This window comes from Enhydra lutris, unplaced genomic scaffold (assembly GCF_002288905.1).
Source record: "Enhydra lutris kenyoni isolate GAN:26980312 unplaced genomic scaffold, ASM228890v2 scaffoldscaffold12, whole genome shotgun sequence".
Classification (NCBI taxonomy): Eukaryota; Metazoa; Chordata; class Mammalia; order Carnivora; family Mustelidae; genus Enhydra; species Enhydra lutris.
This window is the reverse complement of record NW_019154096.1, coordinates 3334-13176: the sequence shown is the minus strand read 5'-3', so window position 1 is coordinate 13176 and position 9843 is coordinate 3334. Positions and strand designations below refer to the sequence as shown.

The window sequence follows — 9843 nt, the reverse complement described above, 5'->3', positions numbered from 1 at the left end:
AAGGAATCAAAGCTCAGGGAGGCAGAGGTGGAGCTGGCGCTGGAGGGGTTGGGGTGAAGGCAGGACCCTGGGTGGGACCCCTGGAGGTGTCTGCTCTCTGTCTCCTCCTGGAGGGTCAGCTTCTCCCCACAGCAGGCATGTGACTGCTCAGCTCTGCCCACACTCCTGCAAAGAGCTGGCCAGGAAACAGGTTTCCATCCCCAGGCACAGCTGGAGGGCTCCTGGGGCAGATGCCCTGCGGCCCACCTTGGGGTTCATATTCCTCTTGCCCCCCCTTCTGGACAGAAACTCCTTCACAGGTGACAAAAGAAGGAAACTTCTCTGGGGCGCCTGGGAGACTCAGTCATTAAGGCTTTGCCTTCAGTTCAGGTCATGATCCCAGTGTCCTGGGATCCAGCCCCGCATCGGGCCCGTGCTCAGCAGGGAGCCTGCTTCTCCCTCTCCCACTCCCCCTGCTTGTATTCCCTTTTGCTGTGTCTCTCTCTGTCAAATAAATAAATGAATGGAATCTTTAAAAACAAAAAAACAAGGAAACTTCTCTAGTTTAATGTGTTTGGGAAATGAGGGGCTGAGCAAGGTGTGTGAGTCTCGCAGGGCTGCCAGTGCAAAGTCCCGCGGAGTAGGGGGCTTCAACAATAGAAATTCACGATTTCACATTTCTGGAGACTGAAAGTCCAAGATCAAGGTGTCCGCAGGTTTGGTTTCTTCTGAGGCCTCTCTTTGGGCCCATGGACGGCCACTTCCCTGTGTTGTTACATGGTCTTCCTCTGTGTGAGTCTGTGTCCCAATCTTTTCCTGTAAGGACACCAGTCATTTTGGATTAGGACCAACCCATATGACCTCATTTTACCTTAATTACCTCCTTAAAGATCCCATCTCCACATACAGTCACACTCTGAGGCAGTAGGGGTTAGGACTTCCACATCTGAATTCTGGGTGGATAGGATTAATAGGTGATTTGAAGTGAGTCCTGGCTAGGAGGTAATAGTGCACACGATATTAATTTCTAGGACCCACTGGGTTCTAGCTTTGTGCCAGACACTGTTCCAAGGCCTTTTCATGAAGTGACTAATTTTATCTTTGTAACAATCAATGAATCAAGATTTCCCAATAAAGTGCTTAGCTCCATTAAAAAACAAAGACAAAAAGCAAAACAAAGCAAACAAAGGCCCAGATGGAGGAGGTGGTCTTGAACAGAGCAGGAAAGATGCTGGCGGACTCTTCTTTGCAACAGTCCATATCCAGCACATCACCGTCCTTAAAACACACGACAAAGTCATGTACTTTCTTGCCCGATCTGTGTTAAAATACCTACTAGTTAATTTCATCAACAGACATCTACTGAAGCCTTACTCAGTATTGGGCACAGAGCAAGGTAGTTGGAAAACTTGCAGGTATAAGACATATTCCTGTGGGGGGAAAATTTCTTGTATATGGATTAAAAAAAGAAAAAAACCTCTCAAATGCTACAAAACAAACCAGCAGTAATGGTTAGCTGAGAGTGGGACTGGGAAGATAGGGACAGAGGAGTGGAGGATTGTCACTGCATGTCTTTTTGTATATTTTGATGTTTTTAAAAAGATTTATTTATTTATCTTAGTGGAGAGAGAACACGAGTGGGACAGGCAGAGGGAGAGGGAGAGAGAACCTCAAGCAGGCTCCGTGCTGAGTTTGAAGCACAATGTGGGGCTCAATCTCACGACCCTAGATCGGGACACATGCCGAAATCAAAATTCAGACACTTAACCAATGGTGTCACCCAGGGGCCTCTATTTTTATGGGTTTTTTTTTTTTTTTTTTTTTTTTTGGAACCATGTGTCTATATGGCCTATTCACAAAAGTTAAGTTTAAAAAAAAGTCAGGGGCGCCTGGGTGGCTCAATGGGTTAAAGCCTCTGCCTTCAGCTCAGGTCATGGTCCCAGGGTCCTGGGATCGAGCCCCGCATCGGGCTCTCTGCTCAGCAGGGAGCCTGCTTCCCTTCCTCTCTCTCTGCCTGCCTCTGCCTACTTGTGATCTCTGTCAAATAAATAAATAAAATCTTTAAAAAAAATAAATAAATAAATAAATAAATAAATAAATAAAAGTCAGACATGAACCACTCCTGCGCCCGGCCAAGGGGACCTGTCATTCATCATGTTCATATCAGGCTTTAATTTTAACAACAAGGTAAATGGAAAATTATCCCACCTTTACCTAACCTCCTTTAAGAATATGTGGGACTGAAAACATTGTCATTGCTCTGCAAGTGAAAAACAGAGGCCAAGAAAGAGTTTGTGGACTGATCACTCAACACGCTAAGCCTGAACTGGGGGTCTGGTTCTCTGATTTCTAGTTTGAGGCCGTCATCACTACATACACGGTTGGGCCTCGGAGTCTGCAGATAACGGAAGTCACTATAGCATTCATTCAACAAATATGTTTTAAGTCTCTGGTGAACAAAATGCACATGGTCCCTGACCTCTGTGGGTTTATGTTCTATTGGGAGAAACAGGCTGATAATTAAATGAGCATCTCATTACATGTTGTAGTAACTTCTACAAAGAAAAAAAAGAGATGCCATAAGGAGGACTGAGGAAGATGGTGGAGTAGGAGGCTCCTACGTTCATCTCAACCCACAGACACATCTAGATAACACTCACATCAGCTGAACCAACTCAGAAAATGACCTGACAGAACAGACTTTCCATGGTTAATTGTAGAAAGAAGTGAGAATGGTAGGAGGGGTAAGACATGTTGGGAACCAAACTCCTGACGGTGCTGACCACAAACAGGAGGGACACAAGCTTGGAGACATCTGAGGAGGAGACTCCTCACCAGGCATCACAGATACAGGTGACCTACGCCAGGAAGACAAGTCGCCATCACCACTGGTTTTCAAAACCGGTGGGGCTTAACTTTTCAAGTTTTTACAATCAGCAGGGCTTAACTCTGGATACTTTCAAAATTAGGGGCTTAGCTCTGGAAAACCTGGAGGGTGATCGGAAACTGAGTGCTCCCCCTTAAAGAAAAAGCCTAACAAACAACTCCACCAAGATACTGCAGTAGCAGCAGCAGTTTGAAAAGCACCTGTGGTGTATGTGAATAGTTGCTAACCTCAGAATGTGTGCTGAGGGGGAAGAGATCTTTGGGAGATTCTCCAAGAACAAAAGAGCTGACAGAGACCATTTCTCCCCCATCCAATCCCTTGCCCCCACCTAGACAGACCAACACTTCTGGAAACCAGTGTGAATACCCTTCACCCATCTTGCTGACACTGCAGCCCTGGGGCAGTGTTCTTCTGTGAATCTGTCCCATCCAAATCACATCACTCAGAGGTGTCCCTCTAAAGTGACTCTTGCCCTGGGGAGAGTCATACAACAGTATTACTGTAGTCCCAGTAACAGATTAGGGGCAGACATCTGGTCTGACTACCAGCCTGCCCACCAACAGAAACCTCTTAATGGACAATGTAGGGAGACTACCCTGCAGTCAGTGGGACTACAGCCCCAGAAGATGGGCTGAGGACAGGCATCTGGTCTAGCTGCTGACATTACCCAACTACAAGCCTACAGAACCCCAGACTGGCCCCCTAACATCACAGGGACCAAACCCTGCCCAGTGGGCCTAACAAAGGCAAAATGGGCCATTGGAAGTATTGGACTGAAGGCAAACGTGGCTAGCTATAACAGTAGTGTGCACTCAACCCGCACAGGAGACACCCCTGAAGCATGCTGGTCTGGTGACCAGGTGATATTATGCTACAAGGCACCACAGGACCTCTTCTTCATAAGGCCACTATTTACAAGATCAAGAGACACAGCTGATTTTCCTAACACATGGAAGTAAATACAGAAAACTGGACAAAATAAGGAGACAAAGGAATGTGTCCCAAATGAAAGAGCAGGACAAAACCATAGCGAAAGAGCTAAATGAAACAAAGATAGGCAACATGCCTGATTAAGAATTCAAAGTAATGGTCATAAAGATACTCACTAGAAAAAAAAAAAAAAAAAAGACACTCACTGGACTTGAGTAGAGAACCTCTGTGAGACTTAAACAAAGAGATAGAAAATATGAAAAGAAGTGGGGTGCCTGGGTGGCTCTGTAGGGCTAAGTGTCTGATTCATGATTTCAGCTCAGGTCATGATCTCAGTATCATGAGATCAAGCCCCACCTCGGGCTCCATGTTGGGCAAGGAGCCTGCTTAAGATTCTCTCTCCCTCTGCCCTTCCCAACCCCCACTCATGCTTTCTCTCTCTCCCTCCCTCTCTCTCTCTAAAAAAAAAAAAAAAAAGAAAGAAAAAGAAAATACTAAAAAGAACAAATCAGAGATGAAAAAACTCGGAGACAAAATTAAAAATACATTAGAGGGAATCAAGCAGATTAGAGTAGGTGTAAGAACACATCAGTGAGATGGAAGATAGGATAATGGAAAGCAAACAAGCTGAAGAGCAAAAAGAGAAAAGAATAATTTTTAAAAAATGAGAATAGGTTAAGAGAACTCAGCGACATCATCATGCGTAATAACATTTGGATTATAAGGATCCCAGGAGAAGAGAGAGAAAAGGGTGCAGAAAATTTATTTGAAGAAATAATAACTGAAAACTTCCTGAATCTGGCAAGGAAACAGACATCCAGATCCAGGACACACAGAGAACCCCCAACAAAATCAACCCAAGTGGATCCACACCAAGACACATAATAATTAAAATGATGAGAAGTAGTGATAGAGTTTCAAAAGCAGTAGGAAAAAAAGAAAACAAATTACATAAAGGGAAACCCCATAAAGCTCAGCAGAGTTTTCAGCAGAAACTTTGCATGCTAGAAAAAGTAGCATGATATACTCAAAGTGCTGAAAGAAAAAAAAAAAAAAAAGCCCTGCAACCAAGAGTACTCTGCCTATAGCAAGGCTATCATTCAGAATGGAAAGAAAGATGAAGAGTTCTCCAGACAAACAAAAGTTAAAGGAGTTCATGACTACTATGCCAGGTATACAAAATGTTAAAGGGAATTCTTTGTGTGGACAAAAAAGACCATCATCAGGAGTAATAAAGTTAGGATAGGATAGGAAAAAATTCACAGGTAAATGCAAACTTAATAAAAGAGGTAGATTAATCATCTACAATACCACTTCCAAGGATAAAACATGAAAGCAGTAAAACCAATTGTATCTATAAAATCAGTCAAGGGATTCACAGAATAGAAGAATGTAAAGTATGATACCATAAAAACATAAGAAGGGGAGTAAAAATGTAATGCTTTAAGAATGTGTTCAAACTTAAGTGACCATCAATGTAATATAGACTGTTAAATGCATAAGATGCTATATATGAACCTAATGGCAACCACAAACAAACACCTATAATAGATGTACCAAAAAAATAAAGATCCAACATATCACTAAAGAAAGCCATTAAATCACAAAGGAAAAGAATGAGAGGTGAAAGGAACAGAGAAGAACTACAAAAATGATAGAGCAAGTTACAAAACAGCAGCAAGTACACACCAATCAATAATCACTGTGAATGTAAATGAACTAAATGATCCAGTGCAAAGGCAGAGTGACTGAAAGTAAGACCCATCTATGTGCTGCCTACAGGAAACTCACTTCGACGTAAAGACACATGCATATGGAAAATGAAGGGATGAGAAAACCTTTATCGTGAAAATGGAAGCAAAAAGAAAGCAATATTTATATCAGACAAAATAGACTTTGATGTCTATTTGTCGTAAGAGATAAAGGACATTACGTAACTACAGTCCAACAAGAAGATATAACAATTACAAAAATCTATGCACCCAATATGGGAGCACCTAAATATATAAAACAACTACTAACAGACATAAAGGAAGAAAATGTAATACATAATAATACAGTAATACATAATAGTAAGGGACTTTAACACCCCACTTACATCAATGGATAGATCATCCAGACTAAAAATCAGGAAGGCAACAGTAGTTTTGCATTTGGACCAGATGGACCTAACAGATATATCCAGAATAATATTCCATTCAAAAATGGCAGAATACATATTCTTTTCAAGCACACATGGAACATTCTCCAGAACTGACCACATGTTAGGCAAAACAAGTCTCAATAAATTAAAAAAGATTGAAATTACATCATGCTTCTTTTCTGAACAAAATAGTATGAAACTAGAAATCAATTGTAAGAAAAAAAAATCTGGACAGGACACAAATACATAGAGGCTAAAAAACATGCTGCTACTAACCAATTTCTTTCAACCAAGATAGCAAAGAGGAAATCAAAAATACATGGAGACATATGCAAAAGAAAACACAACAGTCCAAAATTTGGGGGATGCAGCAAAAGCTGTTCTAAGAGGTAAGATTATGTCAATACAAGCCTACCTCAAGAAGTAAGAAAAACCTCAAAGAGGGGCCTGGCTGGCTCAGTGGGTTGGGCCTCTGCCTTCAGCTCAGGTCATGATCTCGGGAGCCTGGGATCGAGCCCCGTGTCGGGCTCTCTGCTCAGCAGGGAGCCTGCTTCCCCTTCTCTCTCTGCCTGCCTCTCTGCCTACTTGTGATCTCTCTCTCTGTCAAATAAATGAATAAAATCTTTAAAAAAAAAAAAAAAAAGAAAAAGAAAAACCTCAAAGAAACAACCTAACCTTACACCTAAAGGAGCTAGAAAAAGAAGAACAAACCAAACTCAAAGCCAGTAGAAGGAAAGATAAAATAAAGATTAGAGCAGAAAAAAATGTAATGAAGACTTAAAAAACAACACAACAGATCAATAAAACTAAGAGCTAGTTCTTTGAAAAATTAAACAAAATTGATAAAACTGTAGCCAAATTTATCAAGAAAAAAAAAGAGAGGACTCAAATAAATAAAATCAGAAATGAAGGAGAAATAAACACTCACACCACAGCAATACACGATATTATGAGAATACTATGAAAAATTATATGCCAACAGATTGGACAACCTAGAAGAAATGGATAAATTCCTAAAATCATACAACCTTCCAAATTGAGTCAGGAAGAAATAGAAAATTTAAACAGACCAATTATTAGCAATGAAATTAAATCAGTAATCACAAAACTCCTAACAAATAAAAGTCTGGGACCCAATGGCTTCACAGGCAAATTCCATGAAACATTTAAAGAAGAGATAATATGGGAAGCCTGGGTGGCTCAGTTGGTTAAGCCGCTGCCTTCAGCTGGGGTCATGATCCTGGGGTCCTGGGATCAAGTCCCACATCGGGCTCCTTGCTTCACAGGGAGCCTGCTTCCTCCTCTCTCTCTGCCTGCCTCTCTGCCTGCTTGTGTGTGCTCTCTCTCTCTCTGACAAATAAATAAAATCTTTAAAAAAAAAAAAAAAAAAAGAAGAGATAATATCTATTCTTCTCAAACTATTCTGAAAACATAGAAGAAGAAAGAAAACTTCTAAATTCATTCTGAGGCCAGCATTTACCCTGACAACAAAGATACTCCAAAAAATGATAAGAGAACTACAAGCCATTATCTTTGATGAATATAGATGCAAAAACCCTCAACAAAATATTAACAAACCAAACCAAGCAATACATTAAAAAAAATCACTCGATCAAGTGGGATTTATTCTAGGGATACAAGGTTGGTTCAATATTTGCAAATCAATCAACATGATACACCACAGTAATAAGAGAAAAGATAAAAATATATGATTATCTCAATAGATGTAGAAAAAGCATTGGACAAAGTACAACATCTACTCATGATAAAAACTCTTAACAACGTAGGTTCAGAGAGACCACCTCAACATAATAAAGCCATATGTGAAAAATCCATAGCTAACTTGATATTCAATGGTGAAAAACTGAGAGCTTTCCTTCTAAGGTCAGAAACAAGTCAAAGATGTCCACTTTCACCTTTTATTCATCATAACACTGGAAGCCCTAGCCACAGTAATCAGACAAGAAAAAGAAATAGGAAACACTGGCAAGGATGTGAAGAAAAGGGAGCCTTCAAGCACTGTTGGTAGGAATGCAACTTGGTGTAGCCACTGTGGAAGACAGTATGGAGGTTCCTCAAAAAAATTAAAAACAGAATTATCATATGACCTACTACTGGATATTTACTGAAAGAAAATGAAAACACTAATTAAAAAGGATATATGCACCTCTATATTTATCACAGTGTTCTTTACAATAGCCAAGATATGGAAGCAACTTAAGTGTCCCTTGGTACATGAATGGATAAAGAAAAGTGGTATATATATACAATGGAATATTACTCAGCCTTAGAAGAGAATGAAGTCTTGCCATTTGCAACAACATGGATGAAACTAGAAGCCTCTAGGATTCTAATTCTAATGCTAAGTGAAATAAATCAAGAAGGGAAAAACAAATACCATGTAATTTCATCCATGTGGAATTTAAGAAACAAAACCAACAAACAAACAAAGGAAAAAAGAGAAACAACAAAAACCAGACTCTTAAATACAAAGAACAAACAGTGGTTGCCAGATGGGACATGGGAGGGGCTATGGGTGAAATAGAGAAAGGAATTAAAGGTACATTTATCTTGATTTATCTTGATGAGCACTGAAAAATGTAGAGAATTATTCAATCATTAAATATTGTACACCTGTAACTAATATGACACGGGGTTAATTATACTTGAATAAAAAAATAATTTAAAAAAGAGATGCCATGAGAAAACAGCAAAGTAAATCTATGTCCAATGTAGTAATCTAGATGGAGGTCATGGTCACTGGTGAGTGGGGCATCTTGATCTGTGACAACTGTTTCAAGGAAGAAACTTTTAACGTGTCAACAGACATGTGACACTTAATATGCCCAAATACATATCTTTGGGAGACTTTTTTCCATGCAGAAAAAGTGAAAAATTTACTTTGTACTTATTAGAGATACTACAGTGGATGTAGACCCCAGCACTCCGAGACTGACCCCTATCGACACTAGAAAGAGGATGTTGTTATGCCACAGGCCATTTGACCAGGAGCTTATCAGGTAAACACACGCACACATAATCAGGACTGACTGTAGGGGAAGAAAGAATTTTCTTCTACTCATCATAGACTCTCAGATGACACTGTACAATAACAGATTAACAAGGCAAAAACAAACAAACAGAATACCCCAAAGCCCAAGTTTACTAACAGATATCTCACATCTACATAGGAAAGAGTGATTCAAAGAGGTGGCTTAGAACTCTGGTTTATATGACTTAAAGAACAATACCTTTATAGAGAAATCTTTATAGAAAAATCTCCAATCAACGTAATGAGTCAATCTCCAAGGTACCCTCCTTGGTGTCCTCAATGGAGTAGACCTTATTGTGGAGGGAGAACTGGACTCTCTTCTTCGGTGGTCATGGAGGGTCTGGCATGGTTGTGGGTGGCTCCAAATACTGAGGGAGAAGCTCTCCACAGGTTTCTGGGAGACGCAAGAAATAGAGAGCAGTGTCAGCATCTTGATGTCAAAAGCCCATAGGGGGATTGGACATTCTTCGCTTCTAGTCCATCCGTCTCCTGCCCCTACTCGCCAGCTGCCCAGCAGGCATTCCTCCCTCCTGGTGGCACTTAGGAAGAGATGGCCGTGTGCTGTGCTCTGAATTCCGCCCCCTCCAACACCCATAGGTTCTGTGGGCAACAGCTTATATGGAGCAGAGACAGGACAGAAACGCAACAGAGCGCCGTGAGCACGCCTGATGGCCTGGGTTCACATCCCATTGAGCAGACACACCTACCTGAGAGTGTTCCCCAGAACCCTCTGTGCCCCGTTTCCCTGCCCTCCGGCCTAGACGTTAGTGTGCCGTCACGGTGTCCCAAGTGATTGAGTCCAAGGAGCGCCTGGGACCTAGGGGAGGACGGGATGCTTCCCAGCCGCTCGGC

At 41.1% G+C, this 9843-nt stretch overlaps 1 long non-coding RNA gene across 1 annotated transcript in view; it reads right to left on the bottom strand.

Annotated features, from left to right (window-relative positions):
* Positions 1-523: 523 nt before the first annotated feature.
* LOC111145294 overlaps positions 524-9843 on the bottom strand; it is an 11062-nt gene continuing 1742 nt past the window's right edge. The window contains exons 2-3 of the long non-coding RNA XR_002640464.1: positions 9191-9385; positions 524-795 (exon numbers count right to left, since the gene is read on the bottom strand). This is a non-coding gene — a long non-coding RNA (uncharacterized LOC111145294). The remainder of the gene's footprint in view (positions 796-9190; positions 9386-9843) is intronic.